General features: G+C 38.1%; 1 non-coding gene across 1 annotated transcript; it reads right to left on the bottom strand.

Moving 5' to 3' along the window:
- Positions 1-17,103: 17,103 nt before the first annotated feature.
- On the bottom strand, positions 17,104-17,209 carry LOC145593211 (small nucleolar RNA R71). The gene has a single exon (XR_014102585.1). It is a non-coding gene; the product is annotated as a small nucleolar RNA R71 (small nucleolar RNA).
- Positions 17,210-21,734: the final 4,525 nt, after the last annotated feature.

The raw sequence follows: 21,734 nt of genomic DNA, 5'->3' as shown, positions 1-21,734 counted from the left end.
GGAAAAAGAAAGAGATTTAAGGCTACTCGACATCTTGACTAATGCACACCGCTCTATAGGCTTGACCCACATCTCCCTCCACCGACTTGTGACTTAACCACAAAGGTCAAAAGTTCTTGAGAAGGGTTGTAATGTAAGGGAGAAAAGGGTGAAGGTAGGCTAAAATTTAAAATTTGGTGGTATACCTATATTGTGAAGCAAAGATTGGCCAAATCTTAACACCAAAATCAAGTAATCACCAAATAAAAACACAAAGACCCCCAAGCTTATTCAAAGCCATAGTCACAAACATATATACAAAAAACCTAATAACGCTTCCCCCCAATCTTAAATGAAGCACTGTCCTCAATGCTTAAAATAGGGAGAAATATAATTAAATCAAAATATTTTTTTTTTGAAATTTTTTATTTTTGAACTTTTTTTTTCAATTTTGCCAAAGCTTTTTGAATTCTCTTTGCTTTTTCCTATTTTTCTATTTTTTCACTTTTTCACTTTATTTCATTGTCCTCGCCTTTTTTTAACTATGGAAGGGTTTTTCAACTTGGCATTTGCCTTTTATTCATAAGATATTTACAATACAAACATGCATATATTATAAGAACCAATATACAACTCATCCACCATATTCTCCAACAAATTGATTAATTGCTTCACAAAAACCAATAATGGAAACAAGAATGAAACAAAAGGTTCAAAGTCTAAAAATATGGCTTGAAAAGAAGGTTTATGTCTCAAATGGTTAGCAAGAAGACAAATGTAAACCGGAAACAAAGAAAAGAAGTCTATCCTAGAAAAGTAAAATTACCACCCTAAAAAGATGCCTTAGCTTTGTCCTTCCTAAATGGCTCGGTCGCGATCTCGGGAGACAACAGTCAAGTTCTAGATAAAGCATTCAATAGTCAAGGATCCATGTGTCGCTCATGCAAAATATGTAGAAGGCTTGAAAAGAATTAAATCTCAAATGGTTGTAGCAAAAACTCACTATTAGTTTCAAATTCACCAAAAGGGAGCAATTTCAAAATTTCACAAACAATTAGAATCTGGCTTCAAGGTCTCAAAAGTTCTAAAGACACTACCTTAGCATACTCAATCCTAGAATCAACCGAAGATACTCTCAACCCGTGCATACCATTTAAGAAGAAAAGCATTCAACTATACAAGTCAAAAAGTGTTATGTCCAAAGCAAGAACAAAACAAAACACAATGCAAATTTTCCTTGAAAGAAACAAAAACCTTTTTGGAGTTTTTCAAAATAAAGAGCATGGAATTTCATATACAAATGTGCGTGGCGTATATGAATCAACATCCCACCAAACATGATAGAATACCTTCCCCCAAGCTTGAATGAGACAACATGCTCAAACATAAATCATAGAATCCATGGGAGGGGAAAACAAAGAGATCAATCCAACAAACCAACACATGTCCAACAAGTCTCCAACCATTAGAGAAAGATCAAGGAAAGATATTACCGGATTTAGGTGGGTGTAACTACCCACAAATGACCCAATTAAATCTTTCAAAACCACCTTCCTCTAGAATTGAATCTTTCTTTCTATATGCTAGCAAATGTCCAAGCTTAACCACTTTAGAAAATAATATTGCAATGAACGCAAGAGCCTGTCAAATGCACTACTACACCTTTCACAAGATAACAAGTAGGAAAATAAGGGGAAGAGGACGTGCAACAAGGATAGTGCACGGAAATGAGGACAGAGATGCCAAGAAAAAGTAGAAGAATCAAAGGAAAATTCAACAAAATAAGAAAAGGAAGAAAAAGAACAAGAAGAAGAAAAATAAATCAAACTTTCCTCAAATTATTTTTAGGTGGCAAAATCACCCTTTTCCTCAAAAGAAGACCAATGAGGAACATGTAAATCATCATAGACAAGGGGGTCCCCAATAGGCTCATTAACAAAGGAAGGGAGGGATATAGTAGTGTAGGGGATATGGTTAAATTTCCTTGAAAAAGGGACATGAGAGGCGGGAATAGGGGGTATGGTCTCACAAATGAACTCTTTTTCACCACCATACCTCAAATCACCAATAAGAGCATGAAAATCAATCGTAGAATTCTCAAAAGAGGAATACTCATAATCTCTATCTCCCTCAAACATCCAACTTCCAAGAGGAACTACATAATCCCCTTCATCACAACTATGAATAGAAACTCCCTCCACATGCTTAAAGTCTAAAGTCTCAAAACCATGCATGAATGGATGCAAATTCATCTCAAACTTATCTCTCTCCCATGAAGCATCCTCAGTGAACTCATTCAAAAGGCTTTGGGTTTTATTTTGACTCTCAAAGAACATATTAGACATAACATCAAACGAGTCCAAATACTCATTGATAGAAGAATCACAATCATGCATTAGAGACTCATCAAGATGGGAAGGAGGGTTGGGGTTTTTGAAATCAACACTCTCTTCACTCTCAACTCCTTCACCATAACTCAAATGCTCACTAATGGAATTCTCACACTCTCTTAGTTGCTCAAAATCATCATCATCATCCTCAACACACACATTAGATTTAGAATTTTCACAAACGAGCATCAAAGATGACAATTGGCTTTCTAGCTCTCCACCTCTCCTTCTTTCCTCCTCAAAACGCTCCTCACTCTTTTTCATCATCTTCAATTGACTTCTCATAGAATTAAGAATCGACTCCTTACTAGGCCTAAGCTCATTACTAAACTCAATATGCCTAATTTGAGATTCAAAAATAGCAATAAGAGATTCAAAAGGTGTAGAAGATTGAGGTTCAACAAGAAAAGAATAAGTACGACCAAGATTGGAAGAATCGACAAGAAAATCATGAGCAGATTCATCACATTGGGGAGTGGGGACACAATCAAACATATGAAATTCGTCATTAAGGGAATGAAGCACATCACAAGAAGGCGTGGTAAATAATGAAGAAAATTGAAACACTCCATTAGCGTCAACTTAAGCATGTACCTCATCATCTGAGCAATAGGGGAAATAGAGTTGAAATCATTTGTTCTACGTTCACTAATGGGATCATGTGCCAAATCATGGGAATTCATGCTAACATAAGAAGAATCAAGACATCGCATATTGATATTAGAAACATGATTACCCCTATTATAGACATCCCAAGCAAACCAAACATAAAAATCCCAAGCATCATCAATGACAATGCTCTAAATTCACCATTATGCATGCATTTAACTTCATCCCTAGTTTGCTCATTCAAACCAAAATAACAAATTTAACAAGCCTCCCAAAGAATACAACAATTATAATAAAGAAATCCCTCAAGTCTATTCAGATATTCACAAAACGGCTAATTGTCATATTGAGGAAACAAGAGACATGCCATATTTTTTTACAAAACAACCAAAAATCAAATAAAAGAAAAGTATATAAAAAGACCTAGACTAGAGCAATAAAAAACACTCAAACATAGACACCGTTCCCTGGTAATGGTGCCATTTTGACAAGGGAAAAACTATGTCATTGACTAATCCTCCCTAAGTCAAACTAAATTTGTAAACACTTAACAAACCTAAATACAAGTAAAGAGGTAAGTCAAGGGTCGAACCCAAAGGAAATATTATGTTCAAGTGCTTTCAATTTGGGCGCCAAAGCTAGGTCGAAGTTAAGGGTAAAGAGGTAACACTAACTACTAACAAACAAACAACCAAACAAATAAAACACTAGGAATGAGGATCAACAAGTAATCATGACAATTGCAACAACTTGGGACAAACATGCCGATCAATGGTTGTGAAGACTAATGATAAGAGCTATCAATTGGAATTAAAGAGCTATCTCCTAATCGTTAAGCTAGATGTCTCTATGAATAACAAACTAAGAGAATCACAATCCAAACCAATCGATAATTGCAATTCCTAAATCAATTGGTCGTGTCATTAGAAATCACAATGCAATCTAGCATAATTCACAAGGCCTAATCGAATTACACACATGCAAACTTACATTAATCACTTTAATCTCAACAATCAATCAACACAATTCCCAAATCAATCACAATCAATCAATCATACAAGTTTCACCCAATCCCTAGCCAAACAACTACTCAAGAATCATCATCTATCAATAAACAACTAAACAAATCAAGAATCAACAAAATATGAAGAACAATTACACTAATCAAGATAAAACATCCAAATCAAATTAAACAACATATGAATCTAAACAAAAAAATAAGATTAGATAGAGTTAGAAATGCTCATTGATAATAGAGAAGATCTTCAACACAATTATCAACCTTGTATCATCAATCACTCAAATCACCATTGAAATCTCTCACTTTCTCTCTCTAAATCTACTCCTAAAATAGCCCTAAAACTAGAGAGAGAAACTCTCAACTAAGCTAAAATTATGATCAGTATTATGTCTAAAACCTCTTCTCTCTTTTAGAAAATGAAGGAATTCTATATATAGTAAAACTAACTAAGAGAGAACTTAGTTAAAGGTCAAAAAGAGACCTCAAAATACGCGACCTGTCATCCCTAAGCGCGGCCGCAACATAATTGGTACGGAAACAGGGGAAAGAGAGACGCGTGGCCGCTCCTAGCACCTGCGTGGCCGCTCCTCCCTCGCGCGCGGTCGCATCCTAGGAGAATGGGAAATAGCTTGGTGCGCTCGAAGATGCCCCCGCGCGCTCCACCTGATGCATGTTGGTGAGGCAGTCACTTGAAGCCCTTACGGTGGATTCAACACCGTCTTTTGATGTCCACGCGGCATGAGAGCGTGGCCCTGAATACTTGACTCTTGTACTCCTTTGCTTTTAAGCTTTAAGAGGGGGAACCGAGATGCAATCTAAGCCTTACATACCCCGAGAGAATGCCAATGAGCTCCTTAAACATCACCAACTTTTTAAAATAAAAGAAAAGCAAACAAGTAAAGAAGAAAATGCAAAATAAACTAAGAAATGCAAGAAAGTAAGAAAGAAACTAAGGAAAATGTAGAATAGAGAAAATGCAAGGAAAACTAGAGAAAAGGAGATAAAAGAGATGTAAAAGCAATGAAAAATCATCCTAAAAGATGCTAAATGAGTTCCATAAATGACACTCAATAGATTTGAGTTTCGACTTAAAGACAATACATGTTCATTTTATCTCTACAATGTTTTATATGGTATAGCACATTCAGAAAAATGGTTCGTATGTGCTCTATCTAGACAAACACGTTCATAATGTTGAAAATACCGCAAAGGAACCTAAGACCATTGAGTCAAATCAGACATACTTTTGGCATTGTCGTCTTGGCCACATTGACATCAAACGAATCAAGAAACTTTTACAAGAAGGTATTCTTGACTCATTTGATTTACGATCGTTTGAATATTGCGAGAGATGTTGATGAGTGTCATTTATGGCAATAATTTAGCCTCTTTAGGATAAATTTTAATTGCTTTCATAACACTTTTATCCCTCTTTCCTTAGTTTTGTACGACTTTTCTCTAGTTTGTGCTTTCTTATTTGTTTTTCATGTTTTCTTGCATTTCTTAGGTTTATTTCACTCTTTCTCTTTTATTTGCTTGTTTTTCTTTGATTTTAGGAGATTGGTGATGTCTAAGGAGCTCAAAGGATTTTTCTCGAGATTTTCAAGGCTCAAAAAGCAAGTCGGTTTCTCCCTTTAAAGCTCAAGTGTTGAGGAGTGCAAAATCCAAGTCTTTTAACCCGCGCTCTCAAGGTGCGTAGGCATCGAAATTGGTGCTGAACCCACCGTGGAGGCCTTTGGAAACTGCCACCCCCAACGTTCATCAAGTGGAGCGCACAGAACCATCGACGAACGCACGAGAGGAGTCGCCCTACTCCTAGGCGTGAGCGCGCACGAAGGCGGCGCGAGGGCGCAGGGCAAGGGCGCGGCCGTGCAGGTGCGTAGTGCGACCGCGCAGCTCTGCTTCCCCTGTTCCGTAACCATTTCACCGCGGCCGCGCATATTGAGGAAAGGGTGCGCCTGTAGGGGTTCTTTTTGTACGTCTAACTAACTCCTCCTTTGATAGTTTTACTATATATAGACTTTCTTCCTTTTTAGAGAGGGAATTAGACTATAATTTGTTTGACATTGGATTTTTAGAGAGAGAAGCTCAAATTGGGGAAACCTTTGTTCTTAGATTCTAGAGAGAAAAACTTGGTGATTTTGATGATTGCTACTTTCAATCTTCTTCCTCTTTTATTTTGATCAATGTTTTGTAAGAATTCTTTATTCTTTAATTCAATTTTAGTATTTGATTCTTGAGACTTGGTTGAATTTCTAGTTGTTTGTTTGATTTGATTTTTGATATCTTGAGTATAATTTGAATACAATGTTGATGATGAAATTGGTGATTAGTTTAGTTTTGCTATTCAATTTTGCAATGTGCAGTGAGTAGATTTCTTGTTAGGGATGTGGTGAAGCATGTATGAGTGATAAATCATAGCTAATTAGGGGAGTTTTATTGATCAATATTGTGATGAAATTGGTTGGTATAATTTGTGCATGTGTTTGATGTTTTAAGGAGTAATCAACCTTAACAATCAAGCTAGGTTGCATTGTAGTTTTCATTGATACGACACATTGATTTGAAAGCTACTCTCATCGATTGATCTTGTTTTGTGATTTTCCTTTGGTGGTCACTCGTATAGAACACTTGTTTGATCCTAGGAAATAGCTTTACTAGTGATTTTGATTGCATTTGCTACCCTCCCTCACATTATTCGATTGGTTGAATTCTTGCCCAATTAGTATGATTGTCGTGAATGCATGTGGATCCGAATTCCCTAGCATGCTCAATATTGTTCTTCATATTTATTTAGTAGCGTTGATTAGTTTGTTTAGACCCAACCGTTTACCTAGACTTCGAGATAGCTTAACTTGAGACCATAGCTTATACCTCATTCCCTTGGGTTCGACCCGGACATACCCCTATACTAGGGTTGGGTTTGGTTATAAATTTGGTTTTATTGGGAGAATCTTATAACTCAACAACCTAGGTTTTCCTCCCGTCAAAATGGCACTGTTGCCGGGGAATGGCATGGTTATTTGCTATAGTTGATTGAGTCTATTCCATTTTACTTGAAAAAAAAAAGATTTTTTTTCTTTTAGGCTACATTTGTAGCTGTGCTACTAACCTTTTCTTTAAGATTGTATCCGTAGATCTTGTGTCCGTTCTCTATTGCCTTTCGATCCGGAAATTGAAAGGACAATTACAAAGTTGAGTGTTGCTAGACGTTCTCCAAGGAAAGAAAAAGAGCAAGTCATCATGAGAGATAACCAAAGAGTGGCATTAAAGGAGTTGGGAGTTCTAGGAGCCTATAGGTATGAGAGTGGGATTTCTCCAGCTACAACACCGGCAAACAACTTTGAGATTAGATCAGCTATGAATACCTTGATAGAAAGGCGTCAATTTAGTGGTGCAAAGCATGAGAGTCCCCTCAACCATTTTAAGGAATTTGAGAAGTATTGCAACACTATCAAAGTGAGTGGGGTTTATCAAGAGTTTATTCGCCTTAAGCTTTTCCCTTTTTCTCTCATTGGACATGCATTGGAGTGGTTGGACAAGGAGGTGAAACCAAACTCCTTGAGGACATGGGATGAGGTGATAAAAGATTTTTTATCTCGGTTCCATTATTAAAAGAAGACAGCCGAAGTAAGAGCTCTCATTCAAAGCTTCAAGTAAAAACCCAATGAAAGTCTTTATGAGGCATGGGAGAGGTACAAGTAATACCAAAGAGAATGCGCACACAATGGGATTCCTACCTATCAATTCGTCCAAATCTTCTATGGCGGTTTAAGCCCTCGAGGAAAATCTTTCCTTGATGCGGGAGCCGGAGGACCAATAATGAACAAGACGGAGGAGGAAGTGGTAGACATCATTGAAGATGTAGTGAGGCGTTTAATGGATTGGCAAGACGATGAGCGTGAAACAACAAGCAAAAGTGGTACTTCGGTGTACTCGGTTGATCACATCGATGCCATGAACAACTTGTCCTCACAAATCTCATAATTAGGGAAGGAAATGACCTCCATAAAAGCCAAACTTGAGAATGCTTCATCTCAAGCACCGATTCTTCCCTCCCAAAATAAGGGGAAAGGTACACTTCCTAACTCAAATCCCCTTCACTCTTCTAGCGACATGTCTAGTAGCTATATGTTTTGTGATTTGTGTGAATCATATGATCATGATACTTCAAATTTTCCTATTGCTTCTTTTGACGGATGTGATGACTATGTTGGCAATGAGAATGAACATATGAATTATGTGTCTAATAACAATGTTGGACCAAGATTTTATAGTCAAAGAAATAATGGGAATAGGAACTATCATATTGGGAATTTTAATAACTATAACCACAATGGGGGTTATAGAAACTAAGGAAACCAAGGTTTCCGAGGCAACTATAACCACCAAGGTTATGGTTGTCAAAACAAAGGCCAAGGATATGGGAACCATAATCAAAATTATGGTAATCATAACCAAAATGGCCAAAATCAAGGTCGGGGCAATTGGAGTAACTAGAATCGGGGCAATTTTCAAAATAATAATCAAAGGGGTCCTCCACCCGGTTTCACTCTAAAGGCTCAAGGCCAAAATGATAGCTCTTATACCCAACGATCTTCTTCTAGAGGTAGTTTGAAGGATGTCAATGAAAATCAAATCAAGGTATTGAACACTTACATATCATCTAGTGATAAAAATTTAATGATATGATAGCTCATAGTAAAATATTAGAGAACCAAATTTCTCAATTGGCCATGTTTTGAAAGAGAATCCTAGCCCTTCTTCTCTACCATCTTAAGGTTTCGATCCCAAGAGACCAATAAATGCCATAGTGACAAGGAATGGTAGGATTCTTGAGAATGTAGTTCCTAAGAAGTGTTAGATGAGGATAAGGAAGGAAAAAGCTCTTTGAGTGAGGATGTAAGTGAGAAACCAATTGAAAATGAAAAAGAGAAAGTAAGAGAAGTTGTCAAACCAAGCTTCCATATCCGCAAAACTTCAATAGGCACAATTTAGATGAACAATTTGGCAAATTCATAGAGATGCTTAGGCAACTTCATCTTACCCTTCCATTTACCGATGTCATTGACCAAATGTCAAATTATGAAAAATTCTTTAGGGACATCTTGAGTGGAAAAAGAACTTGTGATGTGGCAAAAACGGTTAGCTTGACCGAGAATTGTAGTGCAATCATTATGAACAAGATGCCGCCCAAGTTGAAGGACCTCGGAAACTAATCTATCCCTTGTGCTATCTATAAGATGCAAATTGATAATGCCTTGTGTGACTTAGGAGCTAGTGTTATCCTTATGCCATATTCGGATTATCAAAGACTTGAGTTAGGGGAACTTTTGCCTACCAACATTACCTTGCAACTAGCCAATAGATCAATTAAGTTTCCAAAAGGTAAGGTGGAGGATGTTCCTTTGAAGGTAGGAAATTTTGTAATTTCGGTTAATTTTGTTGTTCTTGAAATGGATGAGGATGACAATATTCCTATCATACTCGGTAGATCTTTCCCTGCTACCTCGGGTGCCATGATTGATGTTAAAAGTGCTAAGGTTTCTCTCAAAGTTGGAGAAGAAGTCATTGAATTTGATTTGAATGAAAGCATGAAATATCCTTCTTCTTCACTTGAAAATTGCATGAGAGTTGAAATCTTAGATAATATTATGAATTCTATGCATGAGCACTTGCTCACTTCTACTGATCTACTTGAGTGTGGTTTGTTGAATAAGGAAAAGATAGGTGAGCATGGCAAGGAAATGACGTTCTTTGAGAGAGTCATTGATGACAGCATGGAAGAGAGTGATGATCATATTTGTATGGGAATATAAAGTTAAGATGCATTGCCAGCGGCCTCAACTAAGGAAGGTAAAGGTGTCCCAATGATAGAGCTCATACCTCTACCATCACACCTTATGTATGAATTCTTGGGCCCCAATTCTACTTATCACGTTGTTGTTAGCTTCTCCTTGAGTGAAAGTCAAGCTAAAGAGTTATGTGGTGTTTTGAGAAGGCACCAAGGTGCTTTGGGTTATACAATTGATGACCTCAAAGGTATAAGCCCAACTTTATGTACACAACATATCACTGTTGAGGAGGGCACCTCACCTAGCATTGAAAGGCAACGAAAGCTACACACTCAAATGGGGGAGGTAGTTAAGAAGGAAATCACTGAGCTATTGGATGCGGGAATCAGATTCCCAATCTCTAGCTCTAGATGGGTATCTCCAGTCCACGTTGTCCGAAAGAAAGGTGGTATGACCGTTGTAGAGAATGAGAGAGGTGAACTCATTCCTACAAGGACGGTCACGGGATGGTGGATATGTATAGACTATCGACGTCTAAACACATCCACCAAAAAGGATCATTTTCCCCTTCTGTTCATTGCCCAAATGCTTGAAAGACAAATAAGGCAGAAGTATTATTTTTTTTTGGATGGATATTCCGGGATTTTTAAAATTCCTATTCACCCGGATGACCAACAGAAAACAACTTTTACTTGTCCATATGGAACTTTTGCCTATAGGAGAATGCCATTTAGGCTTTGCAACACCCCCACCATTTTTCAATGATGTATGATGAGCATTTTTGGAGATATGTTGGAAGAAGAAAAAGGAGGTATTGATGGATGATTTTTCGGTAGGTGGAGTATCATTTGAAGCTTGCCTTGAGAATCTTGAGAAGTTTTTGGCTCGATGTGTGAAAGTGAATTTGGTTTTTAATTGGGAGAAATGTCACTTCATGGTTGAGGAAGGCATTGTCCTTGGTCACAAGATCTCCCACAAAGGCAAAGAAGTGGACAAGGCGAGGATTGAAGTCATTGAAAAGCATCCACCTCCGGTTAATGTGAAAGGATTGAGATCTTTCTTAGGGCATGCCGGGTTATATAGAAGATTCATCAAGGATTTCTCTCTTATTGCAAAACCTCTCAATGATCTTCTTCAAAAAGATGCCGAGTTTGTATTTGATGATGTGTCTCCTATAGAGGATAGGATGCTAGATGATTCCTTGTATGCTATTGATGTAAGGGAACTCCCATGGTTTGCCGATTTAGTCAACTTTATTGCATGTGGGGAGTTTCCTCCTTCATTCTCTAAGAATTAAAAGAAGAAGCTCAAGAGGGAGGTTAGACATTACTTGTGGGATGAGCCCATTTTGTATAAACGAGGCATTGATGGTTTGCTTCATCGTTGTGTGCCGAATGAAGAAGTTCCTAGTGTATTGAAGATGTGCCGCTCGGATCCTAGTGGAGGTCATATGGGTGTCTCTAGAACCACCTCCAAGATTCTTCAATGTAGTTTATGGTGGTTACATCTCTTCAAAGATACATGGGAATTTGTCTAGACTTGTGATAGATGTCAAAGAACCAGGAACATTTCAAAGAGGAATGAGATGCGTCAAAAACCTATTCTTGAATTAGAAGTCTTTGATGTATGGGGGATTGACTTCATGGGTCCTTTTCCTTCATCTTATAGGAACCAATATATCCTTGTTGCAGTTGACTATGTGTCAAAGTGGGTTGAGGCTATTGCCTCCCCAATAAATGATCACAAGGTGGTTATGAAGATGTTTAAGAAGATTATTTTCCCGAGATTTGGTGTACCAAAGGCGGTGATAAGTGATAATGGTTCACATTTTGTGCACAATGCCTTTGAAAGAATGTTGAGGAAGCATGGAGTTACAAACGTTTCAGCCTTCCATATCATCCTCAAACAAGTGGACAAGTGGAGGTGTCCAATCGTCAAATCAAAGTAATTCTTAAGAAGACAGTAACGAGAAATAGAAAAGATTGGTTAGACAAGCTTGATGATGCGTTGTGGGCATATAGAACGGCTCTCAAGACTCCTATTGGCACTACTCCTTACCGCTTGGTTTACGAGAAGTCTTGTCATCTCTCGGTTTGAGCATCACAATCATTGCGCGATTAAGAGGATAAATTTCAATTTGGCTAGTGCGGGAGAACAACGTTCGTTTGATCTTCATGAGTTGGAATAGCTTCCCTTGGATGCTTATCATTGTGCTAGTATTTACAAATCTCGGTCTAAGGAAGAGCATGACAATATTATTGAGAAAAAGAGTTCAACGTTGGTGATAAGGTGCTCCTCTATAATTCAAGAATGAAGTTATTTCCTGGAAAGCTTATATCTCGTTAAAGCGGTTCATTCATAGTTCAATATGTTTTCTCCAATGGAGTTGTTGAGATCGCTCCTTCAAATTCCTTAAGATCTTTAAAGGTCAATGGCCATAGACTCGAGCATTATTACGATGGTGTTTTTGTCGTCCTTATTCATAAGATGACTCTTTACCATCCACCTTGAGAAAGGGTGGAGAACGTCAAGCTAATGATGTTAAACAAGCACTTTTTGGGAGGCAACCCGACTTTCTAACCTTCTTTTCATTTTTCCTTTGATTTTATCTTTCTTTTTGATACTTATGGACTAATCATTTTTCTTTCTTTATTTTTTTTACTTATGGACTAATCAATTTTGTTTTTGAAGATGAAGTGTTTTTGTGCTTATTGGAAGTCTTGAGTAAGAATTGAGTCTTGGTGGGTGAAATATGGTGGGTTCATGAAATTCGGATGTTGAACCCACCGTCAAGGGTTTAGAAACTGCCATAGTTCGTGTTCATCATGATCATAGGTGTTGAGCGCACCAGTGTGCACACTTAGAGCGCACCAGCATGGGCAACCCTCTTTTGCACGGCCAAGCGCGCAGGCCTATTGCATGCATTCTTATACATACCTCCTCTCTTTTCTCTCTCATTCTTCATCCATTTTGTTTCATTTTCCATTGTAGTACTCAAGAAATTTCCCTATTTTTGCCACTATAATTCATCATAAGATAATCATTGTTTATTTTACTTGGTTGATAATCACTCTAAATCCATAATTATATGCTTTTCAATTGATTTTCTCTCTCCAATAGTTGGGAATTTGGGTATTATTGATTGGGGTTTTGAAACCTGTAAGTTTGGGTTTGATAGCTAGTAGTTGTGCTCTTTGCTCCATTTCATTTAAATTTTCCACTCATTCAAGGTATGAATTCTCTATTTCACTTGATTTTCATGATAAATTTCTCACCTTGTATTCTCTTGTTGGATTTCAATGTCTTGGTGTATGCTCTAATGGTGCCTCTACTTTGCCTATCCCATGACCCCAAATTTTGTATTGATGATGACTATTGAAGTATATAGGATCTTACATTGTCATGGTTTTGCTTGATTGAACTATAATTTTGATACCACCATTGTTGGTCATCTTCCTTGAAATGGTCATGGATGCTAGTGTGGAATGTTGATGCTCACTCTTTCTTCTTCATTGTTTATAAATCATTGCTTATATTGTTAATTGAATGTGCTTCTATACTAGTTGTGTGTCAACTTACTCATTCTATTTTCAATGTTAGTTGTGGATTCATTCACTTTTGTTATGCAACATGTTGTGAGCACCATATCTTTCATGCTTTTGAACTTTTCTTTGTCTTCTTTGTGATTGTAGATGGCACCGCTCTGCAGTCCCAAGAGAGCTCGCGACTCTAGCTCTCGAGAGATTGTGCCACCTCCTGATGTGTGGTAATCTAGGTCGTTGAAATCTAAAGCACCACTAATCAAACAATTAAGAAAATCAAACTTACTCCTAGTATAGAGCAAGTCCGAGTCCAACCATGAGGAATGAAGGGGAGAATGCTATAGCCTATAGTCAAGCTACTTCGAAGAATGAGAGGTAAATTGAGGTGTAACTAAAGTTTCAATCAACTAAACAATGAAGAAAATCAATATGATAAACACTAGGGATTAAGGTAACATATGCAATCTCAATGATCATGTCAAACGATGAAGAACTCAATTGTTTCAAACGTTGCAAGGTAACACAATAGTTGCAATCAATAGAATTCAAGAGCTATCTCCTATAAGTCAAGCTAGGATTTACTATGAATGAATAACAAGGAAAATCACAATCAAATTAAACCAATTAAAGCAATTCTCAAATCAAGGGTTCATGTCATTGAAAATTACTATGCAATCTAGATTGATCATCAAGGTTGATCACTCCTAATCAAATTAATCACATGCACAACTATGTCAACCAATTTAATTGCAACAATTCAATCAATCAAGAATTAAAGGTAGAATCAAGCAAAAAGTAAATTCAAAGGAAGAAATTCTCACTAATTATCATTGATAAATGAAGAAATCCAAGCTCAATGAAGTAATTTGAAGTACAAATCAAGTATTCAAGTGTTTCTCTCTCTGCTAAATCTGGAAAAATATATCAAGTACTAGAAAAAACGTTATCCCCTCAAAAAAGGAAAGGTCAAAGGTATATATAGCAAAAGAAAGACAAAGAGACGGAGGGCCATAATGCGCACGCGCAACTAGCCCGTGCACGCGCACGCATAGGGAGGTCTGCGCGCGCGCACCCCTGCTGTAAGCGTGTGGACGGCTCCTCTAGTTGCTAGCTCGTGGCCCCTTCGCGTGAAGCTTCGATTCTAGCGCTCTCATGCATTCCTATAGTCGACGCTCTCATGTGATGCCCGCGAGGAGGGCAGCCTTGAAAACTTCATTTTTGCGCATTCACGATCAAGACATGCGATGATGGTGATGCACGAGAGCGCCAAAGCCAAAAGTGGGAGCTTGACTCTTAACTTGCACTTATGCCAACCAAATGATGCAAAAGCTCGTCCCAAGCATCCAAAAGACTTGAAAAACCTTCAAAAACGAATTCGAAGGCCGAGAAAGTCCTGAAAAGAAAGAAACTAGAGCAAGTGAAAAGGAAAAGACGAATATACCCTTAAAATGCAAGTAATTGCAAAGTAGAGGGAATGAAAGAACTAAATCATAAAAGACCAAAACTAAAGCATTATTTGAAAATAAAAGCTATAAATTATAAGGAAAACGTCCTAAAATGCTACCATTGAGTGCCATAAATGACACTGATGAGCGTCATTTATGGCGCTTAATAGAGTACTTTTTGATTCCTTTTTCTATATTTTCTCGTTTTATTTTCTCATAATCTTTCTAGTTTTCTCTTATTTTTTGTCTTTATAGCTCATTGTGGTTTTCCGTTCACTTTTATGAGTTTTCCATGATTTTTGTTCTTAATTAGCTAATTTAGTTTAATTTCTATTCTTTTTGCTTTCTCTCTTACTTTTACTTGATTTCTTGCAAGTGAAGTTTTGAAATCTTGTTTGTTGCTCCCTTATGGATGTTTTCTCATTGATTTTAGGTCTGAAGTGTGCAAATATTTGAAGATTAAAGGGCTGCCCTCCTCGTGGGCATCACCTCGAGAGCACCAATGATAAGGATGCACGAGAGCGCAAGAATCAACGAGCTAGCAAAGGAAGCCAAGCCACGAGCACCACAGAAAGGGTGCTCGTGCGCAGACCCCTCTGTGCACGCACACGGTGGTCAGGTGCGTGCGCACGGGGTGCTCCGCCTCCCTTCACTCGATTTGTTATAAATAACCTTCACTTTTCCTTTTTTAGGGGTAGACGATTCTATATGTAATTGTGAATTATTTCAAGAAATAGAAGAGGGAGAAAGTAGAGAGAGAAACTTGAGGTTACTTGTTTTGTATTTCAATTTCAGCTTTGATTTCAACTTTGAGCTTGGATTTCATCTTCAATCAATTAAAGTTTGTTAGATTTCTTTCCTTTGAATTTACTTTTGCTTGATATTTCCTTTAATTCTTGAATGTTTGATTTGAATTTTGATCTTTGGTTGAGAATTTGTTAAATGTTTGATTTTCTCTTTGGTTAAGTTTGAAATTATGATGTTTGTGATTCAATTTGTATTGTTTTTTAATTCCACCATGATTAGTGAGTGGATTAGTAGCTAGGGAGAAGGGGAAGCATGCTTGATTGATGATTATTGCTAGTTGATGATTCTTTGTTGATTGAATTGTTGCAATTAAATTGGTTGACATAGTTGTGCATGTGATTAATTAGACGAGGAGTGATCAACCTATAAGATTAATCTAGATTGCATAGCAAATTTCAATGACATGAACCCTTGATTTGAGAATTGCTTTAATTGATTGAATTTGATTGTGATTTTCCTTGTTATCCATTCATAGTGAACCCTAGCTTGGCTTATAGGAAATACTTTTGGATTCTATTAGTTGCAACTATTGTCTGTCCTTTGCAACGTTTGAGTCAATCGAGTCATCCATTGATTGGCATAATCATTGAGCTTGCATGTGGAACCTATATCCCTAGTATTTAGCTTATTGAATTTCTTTGATTTGTTTAGTCTTTTGATACCTTAGCAACAATGAAATTCATCTTACCTCTCATTCTCCGATGTAGCTTCACTATAGACTATAGAAATCTCCCTCTCATTCCTCGTGGTTCGACTCGGACTAGTTCTATACTAGGAATAAGTTTGATTTTCTTAATTGTTTTATTAGTGGTGCTTTAGTTTTCAGCGACCTAGATTACCATGCATCAAAATGGAGCCTTTACAGGGGAATGATATTGGTTCTTGGTTATAGTTGTTGAGTCTACTTCATCTTAATTTGAAAATACAAAAAGATTTTTCTCTTTTTAGCTACATTTGTAGCCGTGCTACTAATTGTTTCTTTTGAGATTGAATGCATAGAGCACGGGGTTGTTCACTAGTGCCACTTGATCCGGAAATAGATAGGACAATTGCAAGGATAAGAGTTGCTAGATGATCTTTGAGTTCTAGCTCTTCAAGTGAAGAAGAACCACAACAAGAAGAACAAGCAAGGATGGGAGAAAATCCGAGAGTGGCATTAATATATAGGAAAATCTGGTGCATATAAGTTTGAAAGTTGGATTGCTCCACCTACAACACCGACAAATAACTTTGAAATAAGGCCGGCAATGATCACGTTGATAGAGAGGCGACAATTTAGTGGGGCCAAGCATGAAAGCCCACTAAATCATCTTAAGGAGTTCGAAAAGTATTGCAACACTATCAAAGTGAATGGAATTTCCCAAGAATTCATCTGCGTCAAGCTTTTTCCCTTTCCCCTAATAAGGCGTGCCTTGGAATGGCTAGACAAGGATGTCAAACCCCATTCTCTAAGGACATGGGACGAAGTGACCAAGCAATTTCTATCCCGTTTCTATCCACAAAAGAAAACGGCGGAGGCTAGAGCTTTGATTCAAGGTTTCAAGCAAAGGTCTAGTGAAAGTCTCTATGAAGCATGGGAGAGATACAAGGAGTATCAAAGAGAATGTCCTCACCACGGAATTCCTACTTACCAAATTATTCAAATCTTCTATGGTGGCCTAAGTCCTCAAGGAAAGTCAAGTCTTGATGGAGGAGGCGGAGGTCCCATCATGAATAAAATGGTGGAGGAAGTGGTAGACATAATTGAAGACATAGTGAGGTACTATAGAGATTGGCAAGATGGCGAAAGGGAGTCAACTAGCAAGAGTAGCTCTTCGGTATACTTGGTTTATCATCTAAATGCAATCAACAATCTATCCTCTTAAATGACAAACTTGGGAAGGAAATGTCCGCTATCAAGGTAAAGTTGGAAAGTGCTACCTCCCAAGTTTCGAATCTTCCCTCCCAATATAAAAGGAGAGGTATGTCTTCTATCTTTCAACCCTCTCCCTCTTCTAGTAACATGCCTAGTGGTTGCTTGTTTATTGATGTTTGTGGATCGTATGATCATGATGCTTCTAATTGCCGTCATGCGTGTATGGATATTTCTGATGATCAAAATGGAAATGTGAATGAGCATGTGAATTATGAGTCAAGCAATAATGATTCTAGGTTTAAGAATCAAAGAGGTCAATGGAATAGTAATTACAACAACCATGGAAATTTTGACAACGATAACCAAGGAGGTGGTAATAGATACCAAGGGAACCAAAATTCCCGAGGTAACTATAACAACCAAGGTTATAGTAGCAAAAATCAAAACCAAAATTATGGTAATCATAATCAAGGTTATGGTAATCATAATCAAGGTTATGGTCAAAATCAAAGTAGAGGTAATTGGAACAATCAAAATAGGGGAAATTTTCAAAACAATGCTCAAAGGGGTCCCCCACCCGGATTTGCTCCAAAGACCAAAAATGATAATTCCTATGTTCAACCCTCTTCTTCTAGGACTAACTTGGAGGAAATCATTGAAAATCAAACTAAGTTGTTGAACACCTACATGGCGGTGAGTGATAAGAAGTTTAATGAAATGATGACCCACAATAAGATGCTTGAAAACCAAATTTCTCAACTTGCCAATGCTTTGAAAGACCATGTAAGCCCTTCTTCTTTACCTTCTCAAGACCTAGACCCTAAGAGACCCGTTAATGCAATAATAACAAGGAGTGGTAAGGTGCTTGAGGATAGTTTGCCTAGCAATAGCAACAATGAGAAGGGTGCTAAGGAGATTTTAGTTGAGGATGAGGGAGATGGTGTATCTTTGAGTGAAGTGATGGTAGAGCCACCTAAGGAGGTGAAGGAAGAGAGAGAAGCTGTGAAACCAAAGCTTCCCTATCCATAGAGGTTCATGAGACACAAGTTGGATGAACAATTTGGAAGATTTATTAACATGCTCAAGCAACTTCACCTTTCTCTACCATTTACCGATGTTGTCACCCAAATGCCGAATTATACAAAATTCCTAAAAGACATTTTGAGTGGTATGAGGACTTGTGATATTATAGAGACGGTGAACGTTACCTAGAATTGTAGTGCAATCATAATGAATAAGATGCCACCTAAGCTAAAAGATCCCGGAAACTTTTCCATCCCTTGTGCCATTTACAAAATGCAAATCAACAATGCCTTATGTGACCTAGGAGCTAGTGTTAGCCTTATGCCATGTTCGGTGTACTAAAGACTCGAACTAGGGAAGCTCTTACCTACTATCATCACTTTGCAATTGGCCGATAGGTCAATCAAGTTTCCTAAGGGTAAGGTGAGGATGTCCCTTTGAGGGTTGGGTAATTTGTTATTCCGGTGGATTTTATGGTGCTTGAGATTGAAGAAGATGCTAGCATTCCAATCGTTCTAGGGAGACCCTTCCTCGCTACTTCGGGTGCTAGGATAGATGTCAAGAGTGCTAAAATTTCACTTAAAGTAGGGGATGAGGTGATAGAATTTGACTTGAATGATAGCATAAAGTATCCATGTTCTTCTTTGGAGAATTGTATGATGATTGAATCTCTTGATCATGTTGTATCTTCCATGCATGAGCAATTGCTCACCTCTAACGATGCTCTTGAGAATGTTTTGTTGAATAAGGAAAAGATAGGTTCTCCTAGCAAAGAAAAGGCTTTGTATGAAGATGTGGTCAATGGAAGCCTTGAGGATGTTGATGAGCAAATGTGCATGAACATTACTAGCCAAGAAGCATAGCAAGCGGCTACATCAAAGGAAGGTAAAGGTGTCCCCATAGTTGAGCTCAAACCTCTTCTATCCCACCTTAGGTATGAATTCTTAAGCACTAACTCAACTTTTCCCATGATTGTTAGTTCCTCCTTGAGTGAAAGCCAAGCCCAAAAGTTGTGTGGTGTATTGAGAAAGCACCAAGGTGCTTTGGGCTATACCATTGATGACCTCAAGGGTATTAGTCCCACCTTATGTATGCACCACATCACTCTTGAGGATAATGCCTCATCTAGCATTGAAAGACAACAAAAGCTTCACCCTCAAATGGGGGAGGTGGTTAAGAAGGAAATCACCAAGCTATTGGATACGGGAATCATATTCCCCATCCCTAGCTCAAGGTGGGTTTCCCCGGTCCATGTTGTCCCAAAGAAAAGAGGCATGACCGTTGTAGAGAATGAGAAAGGTGAGCTCATTCCTACAAGAACGGTCACGGGATGGAGGATGTGTATAGATTATCGACGTCTAAACACATCCACCAAAAAGGATCATTTCCCCCTTCCCTTCATTCATCAAATTCTTGAAAGACTAAAAAGGCACAAGTATTATTGTTTTCTTGATGGCTACTCCGCTTTCTTTCAAATTCCTATTCATCCAGATGACCAAGAGAAAACAACTTTTACTTGCCTATATGGAACTTTTGCCTATAGGAGAATGCCATTCGGGCTTTGTAACGTCCCCACCACTTTCCAACGGTGCATGATGAGCACTTTTAGAGATATGTTGGAAGAAGAAATGGGAGTGTTTATGGATGAGTTTTCAGTGTGAGGTGTTTCATTTGAGGCTTGTCTTAAGAATCTTGAAAAGTGTTTGGCTCAATGTAAGAAAGTGAATCTAGTATTGAATTGGGAGAAGTGTCACTTCATAGTTGAGGAAGGCATTGTCTTTGGTCATAAGATCTCTCACAAGGGAATTCAGGTGGACCAAGCAAAGATTAGGGTCATTGAAAAGCTTCCACCTCCGGTCAATGTGAAAGGTGTGAGATCTTTCTTGGGGCATGTCGGGTTCTATAGGAGATCCATCAAGGATTTCTCTCTAATTGCTAAGCCCCTCAATAATCTTGTTGAAAAGGATGTCGAGTTCGTGTTTGATGATAGATGCTTGGAAGCATTCAACAAATTGAAGAAAGCCTTGACTTCCACCCCCATAGTCTAAGCCCCGAGATGGGATTTACCTTTTGAATTGATGTGTGATGCTAGTGATACGGCTATTGAAGGTGTTTTGGGTCAAAGAGTTGATAAGAATCTCCATGTCATCTATTATATGTCAAAAACTCTCAATGGAGCTCAATGAAACTACACAACAACGGAAAAGGAGTTTTTGGTAAATGTGCATGCTTTTGAAAAATTCCGTTGTTATTTGTTGGGTTCTAAAACCATTGTTTTCACGGATCATGCGGCTCTCAAATATATCTTTGTTAAGAAATAATCAAAGCCTAGATTGCTTCGGTGGGTGCTTGAAATTCAAACCTTTGACATTAAGGTTAGAGATAAGAAAGGGGCGGAGAATGTTGTGGCGGATCACCTTTCTCGCCTTAAGGACCCTCATGTCCAAGATGATGGTTCTCCTATTGAAGATAGGATAATTGATGATTTTCTATATGCTATTGATGTGAAGGAACTCCATTGGTTTTCCGATTTGGTTAATTTTCTAGCATGTGGGGAATTTCCACCTTCATTTTCGAAGAATCAAAGGAAGAAGCTCAAGAGAGAAGCCCGACATTATTTGTGGGATGATCCAATTTTGTATAAGCGAGGATTTGATGGTTTTCTCCGTCGTTGCATTTCAAGTGAAGAAGTGCCAAATGTCTTGAAGATGTGCCACTCGGATCCTAGTGGTGGCCATATGGGAGTTTCAAAAACCACTTCAAAGATTCTCCAAAGTGGTTTATGGTGGCCGCATCTTTTCAAGGACACTTTGGGTTTTATCAAGTCTTGTGATAGATGCCAAAGGACTGGAAACATTTCGAAAAGGAATGAGATGCCTCAACAACCCATCCTTGAGTTGGAAGTTTTTGATGTATGGGGCATTGACTTCATGGGACCATTCCCTTCTTCCTTTGAAAACCAATACATCCTTGTGGCGGTCGATTATTTTTCCAAATGGGTAGAGGCCATTGCTTCCCCTACAAATGACCACAAGGTGGTGATGAAGCTATTCAAAAAGATCATCTTTCCGAGGTTCGGTGTGCCCAAGGCTGTGATAAGTGACAACGGAACGCATTTTGTTCACAATGCTTTCTAAAAGTTGTTGAAAAAGCATGGAGTTCATCAACGTTTCGGTCTTCCCTACCATCCTCAAACTAATGGACAAGTTGAGGTGTCCAACCGTCAAATAAAGTTGATCCTTGAAAAGATAGTTGCTAGGAATAGGAA

Source organism: Chenopodium album, chromosome 18 (genome assembly GCF_948465745.1).
Source record: "Chenopodium album chromosome 18, dcCheAlbu1.1, whole genome shotgun sequence".
Taxonomy (NCBI): Eukaryota; Viridiplantae; Streptophyta; class Magnoliopsida; order Caryophyllales; family Amaranthaceae; genus Chenopodium; species Chenopodium album.
Note: the sequence above shows the minus strand (reverse complement) of the source record. Positions and strands in the feature narration are given on the sequence as shown.